Raw genomic sequence first — 23,480 nt, forward strand, 5'->3', positions numbered from 1 at the left:
CACTGAAAGTTTGGTTTGATAATCTCTGTTATTTTTCATTTTTATCTTTTGAACAGGCACTGATTTTGTTTGTCTATTTCTTTTCTTCAAGCAGATCTGCACGTCGGGAATTGAAAGTGCTATACGACCTGTCAAGAGGGCCGTTGTGGGTGGGTTCCTCCACATTAAAATGGGCTCTGGAGAAAGCCACTTATTGGGACAAGTTCCTGTCCAAAAAGGATTCAGCGATGTAATCCGATCTAAAGTTCTTCTTTTTCTTTTTGAAATGACGTCATTTTGCTGAAAGTGGAAACTAAATGCGACGATAGGTTCCACTATCAGCAAAGAAAGAAAGAATGAATGAATGAATGAATGAATGAATGAATGGAAATAAAAAACAAACTGACTGACTGGTAAAAGCTGACAGGACTTGACCACGACTCAAGGTTAACCTCCACCTAGACAGGACAAAAGGGTGGATGATTTTATGTGTTTTTGTTACAGGAGCAGAAAGATGACAGCAACATTCGAGGTTGCGTGATGGTTTAACCTTTTAAATGCCATTTTTATGTTTGTGAACTCTGAAAATTTAACCTTTTTAGTTTAAATTCTCTGTCTGTGAATTTACCATGTGTGTGTCATTCACTACCTTGTGTTGCTCACAGAGATTACTGTGAGAAAGTGTATACACCTGCGCAGCGCTAACATTTACATTTCTTTTTACAGCAGATGGTTAATCATGTGTTTGATCATGTGATTTATAAGAGGATTAGTTAATGTTTTCTTACTACAGGATTTCTGGGTTTATATGTGAATGGCATTCTTTCCGCGGCTAGGGATGGCTAACTTTGTGGTGTTTTTATGGCACCTCTGGAATGTGGATGGCCGACGCCTGCCCACCAGGATAATCAATGTGTATTGCTAATGTTTGTTTTTCTAAAAAGTGCATGTGGAGGAGTCAGCAGAAGCGGACAAGTGACATGGGAAAAATATATAAGGGATTGTTTATGGTATAGTTGAAGATGGGCTGAGTGACTTTGCTTAAGAGAAGTCACTGATTACATTAATGTTAACTGAGTACATGGGATGATCCATGTCTGAGGCAAATTATGGTAATAATAGTGATTTAATGATTTGAGAAAACCTACACATGACACTTGTCTTGCCCGTGCTGAATGCTTATTACTCTTATGATATGATTGTTTATAAGTGTGAAGTTTGATTTTATTTCCAGATCTTGTTTTCCAGGCCATGATGGTGTATATGCAGGCTCCTGGGGGAGCCAGTTTTTAAGACAGGGATCCAGGTTTGGTGGGTTGACGCATGAGAGTGTCCATGCGTCAAGAGGTGGAGTCCAAGGATTAACATTAAACAATGTTTTCTATTATTATTGTTGCAGTGATTTAACCATTTATTTACGGGTATTAAACCTATGCAAGTGGTGCATCCATGTTCAGATGAAACTTTGATGGCCTATAAGTGAAGTTCACTGAACTAAAGAATGTGGTTTAATGATTGTTGACATGCTCTCCAAATAGTTTGTCTTCCTAGCAAGCAAATACAGGTGCAGCAGTAATCTCCTGAGAAATCTTCAGAGGCCCAGTGAGAAGCGCATAGCTGACAGCCCAGGCAGTGGTTGAGGTCAAAGGTCAAGCTGGTTGGGGCCCATCATGAGATCAGACCTTGGAGCCACAGCAAGGACCATTTCAACTGCCTGCAAAATAGCGGAGAGACCCTCCTGGATTTATCAGAGCCACTGCAAAGAGGTCGAGGTCCCAGGAAGAAGGCAGAGGAGATGGACACATGACAACTCTCACCTAAGAGAGACAGATCCAGCAGGCCCAAAATCAGGACTATGCATGACGAGAAGGAGTGCCTGAGAGGATCGTCCACAAGATGGGAGCTGAGGCCAGGAGAGAGGCTTCAGGAGGATCAGAGATCATCTTCAGCACAGCAGACATCACACAGAGAGCTGTGCTACTGAGCTTCCAGGAGATCAAGAGGAGACTTCCCACAGCAAGATTTTAAATAAAATGAAAGATTCAATATTAACGCTGAGGAAGACAACTAAGGTGTACGACGTGCTCTGCCTTAAATCTTCAGCAGCGTTGGGACATGAACACTCGAGGGATGAGGGGAGCGTGCCAAGCTCCATCGACAGCGCAGAGGGAGTCTAAGGATGACATCATGACTCTGTGAAAAGCACAGGAACCAGAAGCTATGGTGGTGATAACAGCAGTTTCCTATGAGGTCTGCAGCTTTGGAAATAGCTGAGACCCATGTTGACAAACAACAAAACCAACTGGTATGTTTGAATGTTTATTCTACATACATTTGGACTCTGGTCCTATGGACAATGATGGAAACAACTGGAAGAGACATTCATGACGCCCTGCAGAACTCAAACCAGTCTGCAGAGACATGTGATTTGCACACCCGGAGGAAACACCACCAAGCTGAGATGTTTTTGAAAATGTTACTTTCTTATTTTCACTATTAAATTAACAATTTCTTTGTTTGCTTGTAGGATGCAGTTTGCCATGAGATGAGATCAATGAATGGGATAACTGCTAATACATTTGTTAAACTGTGTATTTTTTCAGTAATTTAGGGTGATTTGACATATGCTGAGTATAAGAATGTTTGCATTGAAACTGTCAGACATGAGGTATTCATAACTGGGAACTTTTCTAGCATACACAGGCCGTAATTGTGTAGGTTACGCAGTAACCACAGACAGTAGAATAATAGAAGCAAAACCACTTTCTTCTTCATATTCTGCACAGAGCGCTGAGCTGATAGCTGTTATTCGTGCATGTGAAATCCACAAAGATAAACCAATAAACATTTATACAGACAGCCAGTATGTTTTCTCTGCTGTGCATCATTTCGCAAAGCTCTGGCAAAACAGAGGAATGATTACATCAACCGGTAAACCAGTCCAGCATGCAAGCCTCTTACAACGCCTGCTGACTGTAATACATTTACCACAACATCTCGCATTGTGTAAATGTGCAGCACACAAAACTGATGGCTCTTTTATTACTACAGGCAACAATTTTGCTGACAGAGCCGCAAAACAGGCGGCACAAAAAACAAACATGACATTGATGGCAGTAAACACACATCAGATTCCGCTGGATGTGTTGCAAAGTGAACAAAAAGCAGCGAGCACAGCAGAGCAGGCAAAATGGCTAAAACACAGTGCAGTTCTGACAAACGATTTAATGATGTGTTATGGCAAGCCAGTGTTGCCAAAATCGCTCCACAAAATGGCGGCATTAGTGACTCATGGCTGTACGCATTTGTCATCGGGGGGAATGACCTGTATTGTCAACACTCATTTTTACACTGTAAATTTTGAAACTTCAGCAAAACAATTTGTCAGAACGTGCATGACGTGTCAAAAATATAATGCTCAGGGTAACCTGCGACCACAAAGAGGCCGTTTTCCAACTCCGCCTCATCCTTTTCACACAATTCATATGGATTTTATTGAACTAAGCGAATGTCAAGGGTCAAAATACGCCCTAGTGGTTATAGACGTGTTCTCAAAGTGGCCGGAAATCTATCCAGTGAAAAAGGCAGATGCAATTTCAGTAGCAAAGTGCCTATGCAATCACTTCATACCCACATATGGCATCCCAGCTTTGATACGGTCAGACAACGGCACTCATTTTGTAAATGATGTCATCACTAAGGTCTCTGAAGCACTCGGTTTCAGCATAAAACACCACTGTGCTTATCACCCTCAGAGCGCAGGCCTTGTAGAGAGAACTAACGGCACTATAAAACAAAGGCTCAGGAAATGCATGGCAGAAACAGGAAGGCCGTGGCCTGAATGTTTGGGTTTAGTGAAAATGTGGATGCGCTTAACACAAGGCTCCCATAAACTAACTCCATTTGAAATCATTCATGGCAGGCCGTTTCCACTGCCTATTACCAGTCAACCAATAGACAAAGCAATCAGAGAAAACACATTAGCAGAGTGGATGTCTAAGCTGTTAGAAAACAAAGAGATCGTTGTACATAATCAACAACCTGATGATGTTTCTCCAGTGTCTTGCAGACTAAAGCCCGGTGACTGGGTTCTGATCAAGGTGCTCCAAAGGAGAAACTGGAGCACACCCAGGTGGGAGGGGCCATACCAAGTCCTCCTCACTACACCGACCGCTTGCAAAATTGCGGAACGACCATCCTGGATCCATCAGAGTCACTGCAGGCGTGTCAGTGAAGCCATCTAAACACAGCTGACGGCAGGCTTGCCCGCTTGTTGTGATCTCGCCCGGTGGAGGGGTCAGCTTTCCTGGCCGGGGGGTCTACTCGCGACAGGAGGGTGTGTTTCGTCGTCATGAGGTGGTGGCTCTTATCAACTGCAGCGGCCCTGACCATGGCCGGGCTCCTCACCTTTGCTTCCGTGAGGGACAACAAGTCACGCTACATGGAGAAAAGGCAGACACTGTATGACAAAGGAAAGTACACCAAGTTTCCCCATGGATACGCCACTAACTTCTGGTGGCAGTTTATGAACACTACAGCTCACTTGAATAACAAAACTGACTGCTATGCATGTACCCATATGCCTCTATCCTCACAGACGTCTGGCCTGTGGCCGTACAGCATACCTGAAGATCGCAGTTGGTGCCTGTTGGGCCTGGCAACACATCCAGGCTACGGTACTCTTTGGTCCAAAGCCAACTACAGCATCCCAGCAAAAGCAACCTGGAGGTCATCATCACTCACAAATGTGAACTGTTCCGGACAGACCTACCTACTGACCTGGCCCCAAGTCTCAGACCCACTGCCTGATGTAATTCTACTGAACAAACTGAACGCATCACAACTGCCAGTATGTGTGATGAACAATGGCTCGCGGGCAGTGGGGGAGCTGCCTACTCACCTATGTAAGTCCATATACACTTTCTGCCCACCAAGGAACGAGAGGAAGTGTATGACCTGTTCAATCAACGCCACCTGTGCCAGTAACACGACGCTGATGGGCCTAAACTGTCGCCCCGACTACAGCTACCGAATGCCACTACAAACAAAGACTCAGTACCAGACAGGATGTGCACGGACGGCACCCAGCAGCAGAGGAACCAGAGTTTTGGCTGACTGGTACTTCCTATGTGGCAACAAGGCTTATCTGTCACTCCCTGAAGGTTGGGGAGGTCTGTGCGCCCTGGTGGAATTATCAGATCACGTTTTCTTCATGCAAAGTGTTGCACATCACCCAAGCAGCCGGCAGAGACGTGAAGTGGACATCGCCTCCCCCAATTCTTTCGGCATTACCGTGGACACTGGAGTGCCGGGAGAGTTTCGCATCTGGGGAGGAGGAGTGAAATTCTTACAGAGCTTGATCCCCGGCATTGGAGTTGCCGAGGTGCGGGATCACGTGGAGATCAACCGATATGCTCTGCTACGACACATCAACTTGACTAAGACCCTGGGAACTGCCTTAGCAGGAGAACAGCAGGCCATCAGAACGATGGTGCTGCAGAACAGACTGACACTAGACCTGCTAACAGCATCACAAGGAGGAGTTTGCAAGCTGATCGGGGAAACATGTTGCACTTTTATCCCTGATGGATACGAAACTGGAGGAGACATTTATGAAGCTTTGCAGAATTTGACCGCTCTGCAAAAATATGTCACTGACCACACACCTGGAGCAGCTACAGCACAAGGCTGGCTTGACTGGCTGTTCAGCGGTTCATGGCTGGCTGCTGTAGCAAAGCCATTTTTTCTTCTAGGTCTCATCATGATAGCACTGCTCATATTAGTGTTGTGTGTGTTGCCATGCCTAAGAGTAATGATTTCACAGATGATAACAACTACAATGACTGCTTATGTTGCCGTGCCTGAAGAAGAACAACATCCCGTTGCAATTCTGTTAGAGGAGAACTTGTACTAGCTGCTAATAAATGACGTGGTGATTAAAAATGACTTGTCAAGTGATCATGCACTGATTAAAACATTAGTAGGTTATGCAAGTTTTCATGCTTTTATTTTCTTTGAAGTTTTCATTTTAATATGAAGTTTTCATTATTTTACACATAAAGTTTTCAATTTACGGCTTGCATCGGTTTAAGTATAAGGTTTTCATGCTTGTACTTTTTGAAGTTTTAAGTTTTCATTTCATAATATAAGGTTTTCATCCTTGTATTTTTTTTGAAGTTTTCATTTTACATATTAGGTTTTCATCATTTTTAAAATATAAAGTTTTCATTTTACTTTTCATCCTTTTATTTTTGTAAGTTTTCGTTTTAAAATATAAGGTTTTTATCCTTTATTTTTTGTAGTTTTATTATTTTTTCTTGTTTATTCCACTTGTTATTTCATTTACTCTGATTTTCATTTACTATGTTTTTCTTTTTATTATTTTCTTTTGTTTTATTCTTTAGACCAAATGACTGCCATTTCTGCTATGCTGACATTTTGAAGATTTTGGAAATTAAAAATTGCCTAAGATACTTAATAAATAATTTTCATAGACAATTGTTGTATACATTTAAAATAAGTTAAACAGGAGGGAATGTTACAGGAAAAATGATTCTATGTTTCTTTACCTTCTTTTAAATGTTCAAAGATGCCTTTTGTCTGCCCTTTGCCTATGGTTAGATTAGTTTAGAATAATCTTTTTAGACTTTCTCAGCAAAGACATATTGTTTTGGGACATATTGTTTTAGATTGTTTTATCTCTCACAGCCTTCTCCCAGCTCTCTGCTGACGAGACTAGCGCCACATATGGAGTTGTTTATTTTATTTGTTTTGTATTTTCTTATCCTGTTCTCACTGTCTTTCCTATAAAAATTACCAAGCCACTGTGCATGGTGTGAGTTGTCCTTAGCAGCTCACCCGTGTACACGTTTGATAAAGAAAGTAACTTTGTCTCATTGTGTCTTTATTTCTCCTGGGTCTTTTACAGAGTTTTCCCCCAACAAAGGTCAATAAGGGGGGAAATGTTAGATTTGTATTGTTGATTGTCATTTATGCTTAGAAACATTTACTCACATATGCTTAGAAGTGTATAATCAATTGTAGATTGAAAGAATGTCCCATCCTAGGAGGTCTGTAACAACTCTGTGTAGAAGGGAGTGCATTCATTTACAGAGTGTCCTGGCATGGATCACACTCCCTAGGAGAGGTTTTATCTTTTCTTATTGATATATGGGTTACCAAACACACGTATATCTCTTTAAGTATAAGAGCCCTTTGTTCAGATAGACGCCTGGCACCAGAGTCTTCACAGGGTCACATCTTGACCTCACACAAAACACACACACACACACAGTATTCTTTGTTCACATGTATACCTATGTAAGATGTTACATGTTAATGACCCTATGCATATTCATGTAACCACAATAAAAGGAGTGCTATGGGGAGCCTGGCTGAGAGTCTCTGACGGAGGTCAAGTGGTGGGACGACACTTGGCTCCAGCCGGATCTCCCTCATGCATGAGTAAACCAGAGAACTCTGCCTACTTCGTGTCTTGCTTTGCTGTGTAATTATATTGTCTTTAACGTTCCAGCGAATAGGTTCAAGCTACAAACCTATCACCTTCTAGTATATGTTCTAAATATTTCATTCCTTTACCACTCCAATCTGAAAAGTTTATCATATTATTGTTTTGTAATATGTCAGGGTTGTCATGGTCCTGGGCCATGTGGGCCCAGTATTCTTAGTTCCTTGTATTTCGTTCCTTATTTAGGCCATGTTTCCTGAGTTGCCCTGTTGTGTTGTTCCCTAAGTGTTTTCCCTTCGTGACTCTTACCCCCTGTGTGCCCCTCTGTGTATTTATGAGCCCTCGTCTCTCTTTGTGTTTTATTCTATGTTTTCCCCAGCCCGTTATGTCTGCGTTCTCCCCGTGCTCTCTCTCCTCCTGTTTGAACCTCTGTGTACTTCCTGTTTTACTTTGCCCATCTCCCATCAGTGTTGCGTTCACTCCTGCCGTGTCTTGTTATGATTATCAGTGTCACCTGTGTTCCCCGTGTGCATCCACTTCCCCTGATCATCCCTCATGTGTATTTAGTCTCTGTGTTTCATACAGTCTGTGTCGCGTCGTCTGTGTTACCACCCCCTGTGTTCCGTATCTCCAGCCATAGCTTTTCCTTAGTTTATGTCCAGTTTAGGTTTTTTGTTTGAACTATTACCCTTATACTGCCCTCGCTCTGGTTTGTTCTGTTATCAGCCATAATAAAAGGCTCGCTTTTGTTTAATCCACTCCTGCATCTTCGCTTGTGTTCGCGTCTGGGTCCAACACACACATTCCCACACGGTCTATCTCCACGGACCGTGACAAGGGTTGTTCCAGATAGGTGTACGTTTGCATGGGATTAATGAAGACGCCGTCAATTTTAGAAACTCCCACCATGCTGTCAGAGAAGAGCTGATGTTGATGCTTTTAAAGCATTCATGTCGTTGGATGTTTGAGCTGATAAATGGTAGGTCTGAGATCTCTAGATTATTGCAAAGTGCTTGTTCTACATCTAGCCAAGGTTCATCTAAGAGGGTGTGTTTTAGCCATCCTGAGATAAACTGAAGCCTGTTGGCTAAGAAGTAGTGCTGAAAGTTAGGCAGTTCTAGTCCTCCTTTATCCTTGGTCTTTTGTAGTGTTTTTAAGCTTATTCGTGGGGGTTTATTTTTCCAAAGGAATTTGGACATACATGAATCTAGAGATCTGAACCAATCTTGTGGCGGTTTAGTTGGGATCATTGAGAATAAATAATTTATTTTTGGTAAGACCATCATTTTTATAGCGGCAACCCTTCCCATGAGTGATATGGGTAGACATTTCCATCTAGCCAGATCATCTTCTACCTTCTTTAAAAGTGGGATATGGTTTAATTTAGTTAGATCTGCAAGCTTGGGAGAAACATTAATACCTAAATATTTTATATTTCCCGATTGCAGTGGTGTAGAAGAGGAATTATGGAAGGAGCAATTAATCGGTAGGACTGTAGATTTTGACCAGTTAATTGAGTAATCTGATATTCTTGCAAAAGAGTTTATCAATTCAATCACCCCAGAGATATTGGTTTGTGAATTTTGGAGAAAGAGTAACACATCATCCGCATAAAGGCTGATTTTATGTTCCACGTTCTTGCATTTTATGCCCTTAATTACTGAATTCTGTCTAATTGCTGCTGCTAGTGGTTCAATAAAAATTGCAAATAGTGAAGGGGAGAGTGGGCATCCCTGCCTGGTGCCCCTCAAGAGACAGAAGCTGGAGGATGTCTGGTCATTTGTTCTAACACAAGCTGTTGGGGAATTATATAATATTTTTAACCAGTTTATGAAAGAGGATCCAAAACCAAATTTGTGTAAAGTTGCAAATAGAAATTTCCAGTTAACTCTGTCAAATGCTTTTTCTGCGTCTAAAGAGAATATTGTAGTTTGTAGAATTCTGCAGGAAAGCCACCTGGACCTGGAGCCTTATTATTGGGCATACTTATCAGGGCTTCCTGGAGTTCACCTGGTGTCAGTGGTGAATCCAGTGCCATTGCTTGAGTGTCCAATAATTTTGGAAGAGTTGTGTTGTCCAAAAACTGATCAATTTCTTTTTTAGATGGGTTTATTTGTGGTGAATACAACGTTTTATAGAAATCCCTGAAAATGTTGTTTATTTGTATCGGTTCATATATTGTGTTCCCAGATGAATCTTGAACAGCACATATAGTTGTTTTTTCTTTATTTATTTTTAGCTGGTTTGCTAGAAATTGACCGGATTTATTACCATGTTCATAATTTTGTAAGCGTAGTCTTTGTACTAAGAATTTTGTTTTTTTATCAATTATCTCATTTAATTCTAGTTTTGTCTTACGTATTTTGTTCAATGTTTCCTGATCTTGGTGGGACGCGTAGGCTTCTTCTAGTGATTTGATGTTTTTTTCTAATTCCTGAATATTTTTGTTTTCTTTTTTCTTTTTATGTGATGAGAAAGAAATTATTTTACCTCTCATCACAGCTTTCCCTGCTTCCCATAGAACAGAAGCTGATGTTTCGGGAGTGTCATTATAGTCCAAATATGAAGTCCACTCTTTTTTTAAATATTTAATAAAGTCTTCATCTTTAAGTAGTGATATATTAAATCTCCAGTTTTTTCTTGGCGTAGTATTATTCTTGTGCATTAGTGTTAAAGATACAGGACCATGATCGCTGACAGCTATAGGGTGAATCTCAGTGTCTGAAATGTCGTTCAGCAGTGAGCTGCTGACCAAAAAATAATCCAGACGAGAGTAGGAGTGATGGACATGTGAGAAAAAAGTATATTCCTTACTGGTGAGGTGAAGGGAGCGCCATGCATCGCAAAGACCAAAGTCGCTCATATACTGTTTGATTATATTTGTGGACTGCCAATTACGCTGAGTTCCCGCTGTATTGAGCCTATCCATGTCTTCATTTAGTCCAAGGTTGAGGTCGCCTCCAAGAACAAGTGTGCCATCTAAGTGTTCAGAGAGTGCACTGAAAAAACCGTGAAAGAATGAGGGATCATCAACATTTGGACCATATACACTTGCAATACATAGCTTTTTATCAAGTATAGATAGTTTAATGATTAAGAATCTGCCCTCTGGATCTATAACTGTATCGAGTACCATGAAATTAATATTTTTATGTATTAAAATTGCTGCTCCCCTTTGTCTAGAATTATAACAAGCTGAGAACACATTGGGAAACTCAGGTGTTTTAAGTTCATTCGAACTAAGAGGTCTAAGAGGTCTGTGGGTCTCTTGTAATAGGACAACATCTGCCTGTAGTTTTTTGAGTTGGTTAAATATTTTTAACCTCTTTTCTCTGGAGCCAGCTCCATTTATATTCCATGTAATGAACCTCAGTGTACCCATAGATGTTTGTGTATAACTAGGGATGTATGCTGTGTGCGTCGCTTAGACAGGTGGAGAGAATACGTCACTTGTTCATAAATAAAGAGAAGGAGAGAGAGAAAAAATGTGTGGCGAGATGTTCCCTGAGTCTGACTTTGTGTATGCATAGTTACTAATATGAGTAGGCTTGGCTTAAGTGTGTGTATCCTAAACAACTGTGTGCGCTGTCTGACTGAAGTAGATGTGCTGCCGTTGAGCGCATGGTGCGTATGTGTCGAAATAAAGGATGTTTGTGGATGAGTGTCGAAGCAGGTGATCGAGGCAGTGAAAGGAATAAAGAAAGAAACCAAGGACAGGGGTGAGCAGCATAAAACCAAGAGGGGGAAAAGAGAGGGAAAAAAAACGAGAAGAAAAAAAAAACAGAAACAAAACGTAAAACATTCCAATTAAATCACTGACGGAGAGTGACGGTGTTAATTCTGCTATGAAATCACACTTTAAGATGCGATTTGATACTGGTAAGTTAAACAGATGTTAATGCAAGTTAGTGTGAGTGGATAGGGAAATGGTGTAGCTGATTCTTATCTGGTGTGAGGTTAATACAGCCACGGAGTGATGTTGGGGTCGCGGTGGAGCTGTCCGTCCACGTACAGCCGGTCCACAGCGATGACAGCGCGGGAGCCCTTCTGGATGAAGCCGCGTCGGATTGGGAAGAGGACCCTGCGTCGTTCCAAGATCTCTTTGGGGAACTGGTCGTTCACGCTGAAGTCCGTTCCTTTTAATTCCCTGCCGCGGCTTTTCACATGTTGCTTTTGTTTGAAGTGGCCGAATTTGGCCACGATAGGACGTGGTCTCCCGGCCGTAGCCCGAATGGGGCCGAGGCGATGTACCCGATCGAAGACGATGTTCTTCACAGTGTCCTCCGGCAGCTTCAGGTGGGTTTTGATGAAGCTTTTTACCTTGGTCTCCGCGTCCTCTCCAGTGGCTTCTGGAATACCAGAAAATACCAGATTATCACGCATGCTACGAGCTTGTAGATCGATAACTGTTTCTTTTATTTTTTTATTTTCTCTATTGAGCTGGGTAACATTATCTGTGAGACATTTCACCGACTCCCTTAGCGTGGCATTTTCAGCAGCAAGCGTTTCCACCTGCTGCTGGCTGTACTCCAGGGATTCTCGCAAGCATTTAAATTCTCGGTGAAGAATCTCCACCAAGGACAGCCTTGCGTCGAAACTGGACAATCGCTTGTCGATTGACTCCAGTATGTCAGCAATATCTTTGCCGGCTGGCGATGTTGAGCCGGGGGAATCTGCCGGGCATTGTCTTTTCGACGACGGCGTCTCAGGTTTGGCCGGGGAAGCTGCACACTGGGTCTTCTTCATCACGAGATCCTGAAAGCACTGATCAATATAATCTTGGAGAGCCTCTAAACTCTCCTCGTTGTTCTCCAGGGTGTTGGAGATTATTTAGACAAATAGTGTTAGTTATAAGACAATTGATAAGTGTATTTGGTAATACTGAAGCTTAAATGAATTTGTTCAAATCTAAACTACCATTTGCTTTAATTTTCCGCCAAAATCTCCGGCGTCTGACGTCAGTTACAACATGAGTCGCTTACCTTGTCCGACATTCCACAGAATTGGAAACACCGCTCTTTGCAAGGAGAAACCAGTGAGGGAGGAAATAAGTCCCATAATAATAGCCACTTCCATACTGATTCTGCAGCAGTTTTCATTGCCGTCACACAACCTTTGTGTTGTTGGATATATTATTAGTTCCTAAATTATCAGCAATAAAAATTAATGTATCGATTTTTGTTCATTCATTCAGATATTATAGCTTATCCGCAGTAGTTTTGATTCATATTTCAGGGACATGACTGATTCCACTCAGAAATAACCAAGAAATCCATAGCACATGCTTGTGTCTTCTGCAGGCATGTGAAAAAGGTGTTAATGCTCAACAGGAAACCATTGATATCATTATGTTTTTGCATTAATTTGCAAAGTTCTCCAATGGGATCAGTTTTCTGCTGTTCATTTCTGCCAGTGTAATCAGTTTTCTGCTTCATTTCCATGTAATAGAACAGAATAGAATAATCCTTTAATTGTCCCACAAGGGAAAATTTGGTTGTAACAGCAGCCAAAAAGACTGCCTGACTTGTGTAAAAAAAAACATGAGTTCTCCAGCAGTTTCATTCCTTTCATTTCTATATATTTTTTCTAAAGATTTTGTGATGTAATTTGGTTTTTACATGAAATGCAAAGTTCTCCCATGTTATCAGTTTTAGCTGCTCATTTTCTACATGGCGCCTGACCTGCTTTATCATTTTATCAGTTTTCGTTTTTCTCTCATTTTGACTGATTTAGATTTTCTTCCGTGCCAATTCAGTTAAGTTTAAGTTGGTTTCTAGTGTGGGTGTGCTTGTTTCAGTTTAGATTTTTACTGTTTACTTCACATTACTAAAACTCTTAACTTTAATTTAGTTTACTTAATTTTGCTTTTTACTATTATTGTAAGACAAATTGTATCAGAGCAAGGCTGAAGAACACCAGGGGTTAAAATAAAAACACAAAATTATATATAAAAAAAAAAAGTTTCTTGTATAGGAAATAAGAAGAAATAAGAAAAAGAAATATTAAAAGTAAATATATATATATTTGGAGTTAATTTCTTATTCTAGTGAACTAACTGATGAACACGTTTTTTTTAAAGAATAATAAAATAATTCTTTAAAAAGCATCCACTAATGCTGGTCAATTTGCAGTGGATACTGTGTAGCTGTATGATATTATATTACTATGGTGCAGTTTTCACAGTTAACACATATTCTGTTGTTTTAAATTTGCCTAAATGTTGTTCATTCAAAATGCAAGATGGACCCAGTTTTACCAGCTGCAAGATTTATGTGAGCTAGGGTCACATCAGTAAAACTAATTTATTATTGTAAATAAATACTGTCCAAAAATCTTGAATCCAACTCTCTTTCTTTATATTTCACTTCAAATGTTCTTGTAAGTTCTTTAAACTGGTCTTGAACAATAGTTCTCCAGGCTTTCTCAAGGTCTTTTTAAGTTTTTGTTTTGACACCGGCTTCTTTTTCCACTCTTTTTCATTCTAATTCTTGTACCTGTGCATACCTACCACTTGCATTAAAATAAAAACTTTGTACCTCCATAATGACTTGTGAATTCATTTAAGAATGTATTTTTTAATTCTGTTATTTATTTAAACATTGCTAAATTAATGTATTGTATAGTAACTTTATTTAAACTAGAAACAGAAAAAAAATCAATATTTCAAAATGAAATATCCATACTTAATAATTACAAAATAGTAAATTAAATACCCTGAATAAAAACCTCACTTCAAATAACATTTTCAAATTTCAAATTAACTAACAGATTTTCAAAATCTTCTTTTTTTTTTAAAAATACAATTAATAAAATTACTAGCAAATGGATTGGCTTTTAGATTAACTAACCTAATTAACTAACTAACAGATTAACTATCAGAGTAGCTATCCCATTTAGCATTTCTGCGATTCTCACAGTACGTGAAAAAGCAATGCAAATTAGTCACGCCGTGTGATTTAAGTGTCTCTCTGACTGGTAGTGGTGTGCGGATTAATACTGAAACATCACTTCCTCCAAAACCAGATATTTGTGTTATAGAATCAATTATCATATTAAAATGTGGATATTTTAACAAGGTGGGAGTGTCTAAATAGTTGGTAAGAACTACTACTTCTTCCGTCTGTCAATGGTATGCAAAATACTGCTGTGTAAATGTGTAACGGCTCACGTGTGTTCACAGTAATTAATGGCTGATAAAACAGGTCTGCAGCCAAAAAACTGCATTTTTGTTTCTTGCATATTTTTACCCACTGAAACTGGGAAAAATATTTTTTAAATTACATCCTGTGAGGTTTTCTTGCAAAACTCAGTTGCCTAAATGCACTTAATATTGAAATATCTCAGCAAATTTCTGAAGGAAGACTGCTAAAACTTTGAATGGATTTGAGGGAATCTACAAAGAATAATGCAAAAACTAAACTTGACCAATCTTCTCTCTTAGTGCTCAACTGGACTTGATTCCTTTGTGTGCCGAACGGACACGTGTGTAGACATATACAATATGTAAAAGGTTACGTGGAGATATAAAATGCAAGATGCTCTGTGTGTATTCTCATATGGAAAGCTTAAACTTTAAGAAATAGAGCACTGGGTTTTTTGTAATGTGAACACAGACCTTCACAGGTAACTAAGCTGTTTGCTAAAATGTGTCTGTAGATGGTTCTGATGAATATGTTCAGCTTTTTACAGGTGGTTGCTTTGTAGTACAACAAGTGTTTCAAAGCACCTGACACTCTTTTTTTTTGTGTCCCGTTTGGATCTTTAGCCATCAGAATTGTTGTCTTAAGGCCAAGAAAGATGCCAAGCGGATTTATTTTACCAAGTGGATCATCATGGCCTTGCCATATTGGTCCATTTGATTGACCTTTATTATAATTATGAATTTATTTTATTTTCAGTTGCTACAAACGGGACAGCGCACAATGTGCTTTGAGGCAGCAGCCAAGAAAGCTGTAGTCCACGTCTGTGAATACCCGTGTGTACACCTGTGTGCATACCTGTGTGGATCAGCATGCTTGCATTCCAAAGGTTTCTCCATGTAACGATCTGCTAGGGAGTGTGGGGAGCCACAGCCCCGTCCTCCAGGGTATGAAGCAGGTATGGAGGAGATCAAAACTCCAGACATCCAGAAGCCCCCAGAACACAAGAGACCAAGGAAGACCAACAGAGGGGCAGCTGCGCCACTGTCCCAGTAAGAGCTGAGGAGAGTCCCAGATGAGGGCTCACTCAGCAGCCGCGGAGCAGAAGCCAGGGGGAGTTGCAGTGACGCGCCCGTGAGCTCCGCCGGCAGCCAGCTGTGCCTGAGTGACCGAGCCCCAGGCCGAGAGGCCGGGGGCACCCCACCTCCGAAGTGGCCCGAGCGAGCCCCAGGCTCCAGGCCCCGATAAGCGGCCGCCAAGGAGTGAGCCGGTGTGTACCCGGACGCCCACCCCCAGACACAAAGAACCACCAATGCACCGACACCTGAGGGAGTCCGCCACTGCACCTGACACTTTCTGTTGCAGTCCTGATCACTGTCTGTCATGCTATGTCCTTCACCACTTTCACTTACTTCTCTGGAGTGGAGATCCCAAAGTTTCCAACAAAGTGAATTTAAAGGCAGAAAATCATCCTACAGGTATAGAAAACAGAGTCTGGTTTAAACATTTCCCTAAGTCTCGACACTGAATGACTCTCTGAACACACATAAGAGGGTTTTATCTTTTATCTAAAACAACTCTGAAACTCCTGAACAGCTTTGACTAAACATGTTTTAAACACAGAATATCATTTAGTGCGTGGCTGTTTTTTACACTTACTCTTCTAGTTCACAGAGCTTCACTGAAAGCTGCAAGCTGTTATATAGAATAAATGAACACACATGATCATTTCACACAGTGGGTACATGCTTCATACTATATTTTAGGCTGGTGCTAACATCCAGCTCTACTTGACATGACATGACAGAATAGAATTTGGTTTAGTTGACCTGATAATACTGGTTAGACACTTACAATAATTTTTATTTATTATTATGTGTTTAAACACAGCAGTGAGTCAGATCGGAGTCCTGATGAATACCTTAAATTATGTGACTTTGTAGCATTACTGTCACTTAGTATAGAGGAGAGAGGATCTACACCATAGGTACACCATAAATGCAAACCTTATATACCTAATATCTTAGGTATTAGTAATTATTAGCCATCTGTTCGCAGTATACACAATTAAAAACACATTGAGAAAATTATAAATAAAACAAAAAAAGTAAGTTGAAAAAATTGTGTGTGTGAATAACTCCACGGCAGACCCATCCAGTTTCATGCTTTTCAGCATCTTTATTATCACGGTTGCTGTTTTACAATCAGCTACAGCTTTCCAGCTTGCAGTCACACACAGTAACAACAACAACATTGGGACCTAGTTCAGTCTACCTTGGTGGGTGAAGCGTAATTGCTCATTCAGTCGAGGTGTGTCTGCCTCCTTTGCAGCGGCACCGCAGACTACGCCCTGCCACAGTGTGAAAGGAAGAAAAACACACTTCCTCATACCTAATATATTATTCATGCCTGACAATGAACAGAGTTATGTTATGGGTTTAAAGTTTGTTTCACCTCTCAACATGCTCTCTAAACTTATACATTTCCATCTCCATCTTTGATTAACCTGAGCTACTTGTCTACTTGTTTAAGAATATTTATTCTATAGCAGTTTAATATATAGGAGTTTTGACTTTGAGGCTTTCCTTTGACTTTGCCATCTCTCTCTTTGCTTTTTCCATTTCTATTTGTATAATTATATGGCCTGAAAGTAGCACTAAAGTAGATTTTAATAATAATCCCACTGATGGTGGATTCTGCTCTGCACAAACTCAGGGCCCTGGTACACAGGGCTTCCTCATCTGAATCACAGTCTGAAGACAATGAAGAGAGGAGAAGGCTCTTTGTCTTTGCTGTTCCTGAAGCAGGGCCTTTAAGGCTGGTCCAAACCTCTTCTCGCTCTCCCTTTGCAAGACACTTTAAACCCTTAAAGCGTGGGTCAAGCACAGTAGCTATCTGGAGCCACTCATGCTTGAGTGTAACTACAGATTGGGATAGGTCCTTTGTGAAGGCAATCTTAAATTTCACCCTGTAGTTTGAGTCATCATCAGAGACCTCCATGATGTGATGCAGGTGGCAGAAAGCAGGTAAAACCGCTGAACATTAAACATATGTCTCACCTCCAAGAAGCTCAGTCACAAAACTGTAGACAGTTCAAGAAAGTAATTATTAATCTACAAAATAACTTTTTGATGAAACAGTAACAATAAGTTAAAAAATAGTTTTGTTTACCTGCCTGGCTCAAGGACAGTCACCAGCTTTTTGAGTTTTATCAGCTCTGATGGAGTAACAACGACTAGATTGTGCCTTTATTTGTCTAAAGCAGCAAAAACAGCCTCTTGATTCTTTAGTTCACAGTAACAGGAAGCAAACATAGTTCCTCATATCTGACATATTATTCAAATCACTCCTGAGAAAGAACACATTTAAATGTAGTTTCACTTTTTATACTCAATATTTGGTTCAAGGAGTATACAGACTAAGGTTTCCAATACCAGCCTAGTATAACATGAAGATTACTTCAAACAATTGGACTCCAAAGATAGCCAACTAGAAAACATCTGAAATAAAACAGCTTAACTACCTACTAAGTTAAGCTGTTTTATTTCACTTGCAATTTCTTCATCTTCGCTACCATGATTTCATATGATAGAACCACAACCCCACCACAGTATACAGGGAGTGCAGAATTATTAGGCAAATGAGTATTTTGTCCCTGCTAATACTAAAACTGCAAAACATGAAGTGGACGGCGGGTTCATTTTTGATAGATCTGTTTTTGTCGACCCAGTACATGTGGACCCTGAGCCTGCCGTTTCTTGGACTGTTTTTTCTGAGCCTGCTCCTTTTCCTGCTCGTGTTTCTCCTCCCGGAGCAGCTCGGGCCCAGCGTACCTCTGCACCCGTACCAGTTCCTCGGGTGGGGGAGGCTGAGGCCCAGTTGGTCCCCGCTCTGGTTTCCAGGCCGGCTGAGGCTCTGTCCCTTTCTGCACCCGTACCTACTCCTCGGGTGGGAGTGGCTAGTGTCCGGCATGTGCCTGCACCCGTCCCTGTTTCTACTGAGGGCTCAGGAGAATTCAGTCTACAACCCACTCCGCCATCACTACTGCATGCCTTTCAGTCATTAGCTCAGTCACTAGCACTGTTAGCGGCCCAGTCTGTAGTACACTTTCCTGTGCTTCCGTTAGCTCAGCCCTTAGCCCACTGTGCAGCTCAGTCATTTGCTCCATCACCTGCTCAGCCTTCTGTTCAGCCGGTGGTCTCTGCACCTACTGGTCATGCCACGTCAGCTGGAGGGCCCGAGGAGCCCGTCCAGCCTCGTGCCACGTCAGCTGGGGGTTCAGGTGAACTGCACCAGCCTCATGTCTCGTCAGCTGGAGGGCCCGAGGAGCCCGTCCAGCCTCATGTCTCGTCAGCTGGGGGTTCAGGTGAACCGCACCAGCCTCACGCCTCATCAGCTAGAGGGCCTGAGGAGCCCGTCCAGCCTCACGCCTCGTCAGCTGGAGGGCCTGAGGAGCCCGTCCAGCCACCTTCTGCTTCTGCTACGCCTGTTCCAGCCTCTGCTTCTGCTACGCCTGGTCCAGCCTCTGCCACTGCTACGCCTGGTCCAGCCTCTGCCTCTGCTACACCTGGTCCAGCCTCTGCTACGCCTGGTCCAGCCTCTGCTATGCCTGGTCCAGCCTCTGCCTCGGTTTCTGCTACGCCTGGTCCAGCTTCGGCTTCTGCTTCGCCTGGTCCAGCTTCGGCTTCTGCTTCTGTGTCGGCCTCGCCTGGTCCTGCGGCTGTGTTGCCGCCGCCCAAGCCACGTTTTGCCCCTCGGAATCGCCGGCCGCTCTCCGGGCCGTCAGCTGGACGTCGTTGCCATCGGGGTCGGCCGCCTGAGCTGTTGCACTGTGACCTGTGGTGCTCTCGACCTCTGGGTCGGCCCCCTGAACCTTTGAACTATAACCTGCTATGCTGTCGACCTCCGGGTCGGCCCCCTGAGCTCGTGAACTATGAACTACTGGACCGTTGGCCTCCTGGTCGGCCCCCTGAACCTTTGAACTATAACCTGCTATGCTGTCGACCTCCGGGTCGGCCCCCTGAGCTCGTGAACTATGAACTACTGGACCGTTGGCCTCCTGGTCGGCCACCTGAACCATGTGAACTCTTGTACTGCTGTCGTCCAGGTCGGCCACCTGAACTGTTTGACCATGAACTCCTGTGCCGTCGGCCTCCGGGCCGGCCCCCTGATCACGTTAACTATGAATTTCTGGACCGTCACCCTCCGGGTCAGCCCCCTGAGGAGTTATGAACTGGTCCCTGCGCTCCTGTGCTTTTGGTGGACATTTTGTTTTTGTGGCTTTGTTTCAGGCCCTCCATCCTGGACCCCCGCCGCCCGCCCTTGGTGGGTTGTTTTTGTTTTTTGTGGTTTCGGGCGTCTGGAATCCGCCCTTGAAGGGGGGGCTCTGTCACGGTCCTGGGTCTTATGACCCAGTGTTTTGAGTTTCAGTTCTTTTGATGTTTATAGTTTATATTTAAGCTTATCAGGTTTCCTAAGTTCATTTGTTATCATGCCTAAGTGTTTCTAGTTCTTATTATTTCCCCCTCGTGTTCCAACTATGTTAAATCTCCCCTGCTCTTCATGCGTTTCATGTCTGTGTCTTACGTTGTCAAGTTCGGGTTGTCATGTCTACGTCTCATTATGTTTCCTGTTTTATTGTGAAGAGGTCTGGTGTTTCTGGGTTCATCGTGTTCAGTTTTACTCTCCCATTGTTCACGTGGTTATGTTCATGTGTGTCAGCTGTTTCTCCATGTGTTGCCACTTTCCTCATTATCCTCCTGTGTCTATTTAGTCCGTGTGCTTTCAGTCATTCGTTGTCAGGTCGTCTGCTCATCCATGTCTCATCTCCAGGTAACCATGTCAGTTCACTATGGTTAAGGTTTTTCATGTTTTGTTATTAGTTCACCCAGTTTAGGTTATTGTTTAGTTTTCAACGATGCCCTATTATTTTGTACCCTCATTGCTAGTCTCAATAAACGGCTTGTTTTGTTAATCCACACCACTTTTTGGTCTGCGTTTGAGTCCTCCTCTGCAACACATATGGTCTGCCCCAGCCAGACCGTGACACACATGAGTCAAGGTGCAGAAAAACTGCTCATGGAAACGCTGCACACTCTCTGTTTCCCTCTCTTTGAGCAGTTCTCAGACAGCTCTTGATCTGATAATGTGTAGCTTGCTCATCAGCTCAGAAAAAAACTGCAACGCAACATCACACAGTAGTCGCATGCTCTGCCCACAGTGGCAAAGTCTTACACTTTCATATTCAATTCAGCTTCTCCATCATGTACTTTTAGATGTTTCATACAGGGTTCAGCATATTAGTTGTGTTCACAGGTGTGCTGTATATCTCAACAATGGCTCATAATAAGACGACAGTCTTTCACACAGATCAAGTGCCTCTATACACTTCATTAGTTTAAATATTTGCCTATATCACTTCACCTCTGTCTGGGTTCCTGGGTCGGTGACCCAGTATTTTCAGTTCACGTTCACTGTTTATCTACTGCCTGTTCCACTTCCTGTTTTATTGTGTTAGCCTTGGTCTGTGTGTATTATGTTCAGTCCTCTTCCCATTATCATTAGTTCATTATGTTCAGCTGTGTACTCACCGGTCTCTCATTATCATCATTATCACCAGTCTGTGTATTTAAGCCCTCTGTTCTACCCATTCAGTGTCGGGTCATTGATGATGTTGTTTCTGTCGTGTGTTCAGTCCAGTCAGTCAGTTAGCCAGCCAGTCTACCAGTCCGTTAAGTCCAGCCAGCCAGCCATCCATTCTATCATCTGTTGTCTACATATTCAATAAACCTCGTTCTGCACCAAGAGTCCTGCATGTGGGTCATCCCTTCCTCGCCTCCGCACACGACCCCTGACAACCTCATATGTCATTGTACTGAATTTGAACAACCACAAGCTTAATGTAGATTACTTTTAACAATTATCCACCTCAATTAAATCTATGGTCTGGCACACAGGCTGTTGTCGATCAGGGCAAGCTAAAGAATAAACATTTTGTGTCAGCAAGGGGTGGGGGGAAAGCCATTCACCAGAGCATATCTTAAGTGCTGCTGATGTGGGCTGGCCTTCTCCACACGCTCTTCACAACAACAGCTGCTGACGTCACAGACCACGCGTTCTGCTCCGCACACACTCACACAACAACGACGACAACAACGACAACAACACAAAATAGGCCTACTGTCTCAACGCAGTCTCACACAGTGACCGCGTGCTTCGCCGCACACAGTGGCAAAGACTTACAACGCAGTCTCACACAGTGACCGCGTGCTTCGCCGCACACAGTGGCAAAGACTTACAACGCAGTCTCACACAGTGACCGCGTGCTCTGCCGCACACAGTGGCAAAGACTTACAACGCAGTCTCACACAGTGACCGCGTGCTCTGCCGCACACAGTGGCAAAGACTTAAACTTACTCGGTGTTGCTTAGCGTGTAATATCAGCCTCGGATCCCGCCGATCGTCATTCATCGAGGAGAAAAGACAGACAGCGAATCCATAGGAACTTCCTGGCTGACGTCAGTCTTTCAGCGTGCCTCTCCTCCCCTCGGTGAATGCGATTCCAGGGCTCCGGCATCGAAGGACCAATTAATGATAGGTTTGTAGCTTGAACCTATTCGCTGGAACGTTAAAGACAATATAATTACACAGCAAAGCAAGACACGAAGTAGGCAGAGTTCTCTGGTTTACTCAGGCATGAGGGAGATCCGGCTGGAGCCAAGTGTCGTCCCACCACTTGACCTCCGTCAGAGACTCTCAGCCAGGCTCCCCATAGCACTCCTTTTATTGTGGTTACATGAATATGCATAGGGTCATTAACATGTAACATCTTACATAGGTATACATGTGAACAAAGAATACTGTGTGTGTGTGTGTGTGTGTGTGTGTGTGTGTGTGTGTGTGTGTGTGTGTTGTAACCACTACAGGTTGTAACTGTGTGTGCCATCCTCCTCAACATCTGCCTCAGTGCTGGTGACATTGTGGCCCCAGAGAATGAGCCTCAGGAAGATGGAACAGAGGATGAGGAGGGGGAGGCTGGTTTAGATGCAGTCAGTAGTGCTCCTCCACTGTGTCAAACTGTCTGCTACAGAATTTCAAGTATTATACTAGTAGTAATATAGCATCCACCGTCTTCTGCTTGCATATCTCTGACATCTTAGTGGTGTGGCAGCTGTAGATTGAGCCGGCCCTGCAAACCCTGTGGATGGACAATGCAGTGGACAGTGGGAGGAAGCATCCTAAAGCTCTCTTTGCAGACCACCCTGTGTGATTCTCCACTTGCCGACCAGAAAAGACAAACCGCAGGTCTCAGTTGCAGCACTCCATCATGTCTGATCTGTCTTCAGCAGATCGAGCAACACTGACAGAGACTTCCTGTAATTTGCTGGAGTTGTAGAAGAAACGATCCAGGAACAGGTCACTCAGGTTAATCCTGTATGAACAAATGTAAATAGCTGCAAATATTTTAGACCTACAATACTGTTGACGCACTACACGTTCTTTTTTTTGTTGTTGTTGTTCCTGATCATTTTGGAATCAAACGTTCCAAAATGGAGAAGAGCCTGTCGCTTCGCTCCCTGCTCTCCTGCGCCCGTCTCTCCTCGACCTCACTTTGGTGCTGCATGTCCTCTTTGATGAGGTTGCGAAGCTCTTCATCCCGATCCCTCCTCCTCTTCCTCCCTGTAGTCGGTGGATGACTGTCTTCCTCATCAGTGTCAGGTTCCGCTAGGTTTTGGTCACCCACTGCTGTGCTTGGCCCTGGAGTGTCCTTGGGGAGGGAGGAAATTAGGACAGGAGGCCTAATGGTAAATGGACTGATTCTTATATAGCGCTTTTCTACTCTCCCGGAGTACTCAAAGCGCTCTATACAACATGCCTCATTCACCCATTCACAC

This window comes from Aulonocara stuartgranti, assembly GCF_965226115.1.
Source record: "Aulonocara stuartgranti genome assembly, chromosome: 18".
NCBI classification, from domain to species: Eukaryota; Metazoa; Chordata; class Actinopteri; order Cichliformes; family Cichlidae; genus Aulonocara; species Aulonocara stuartgranti.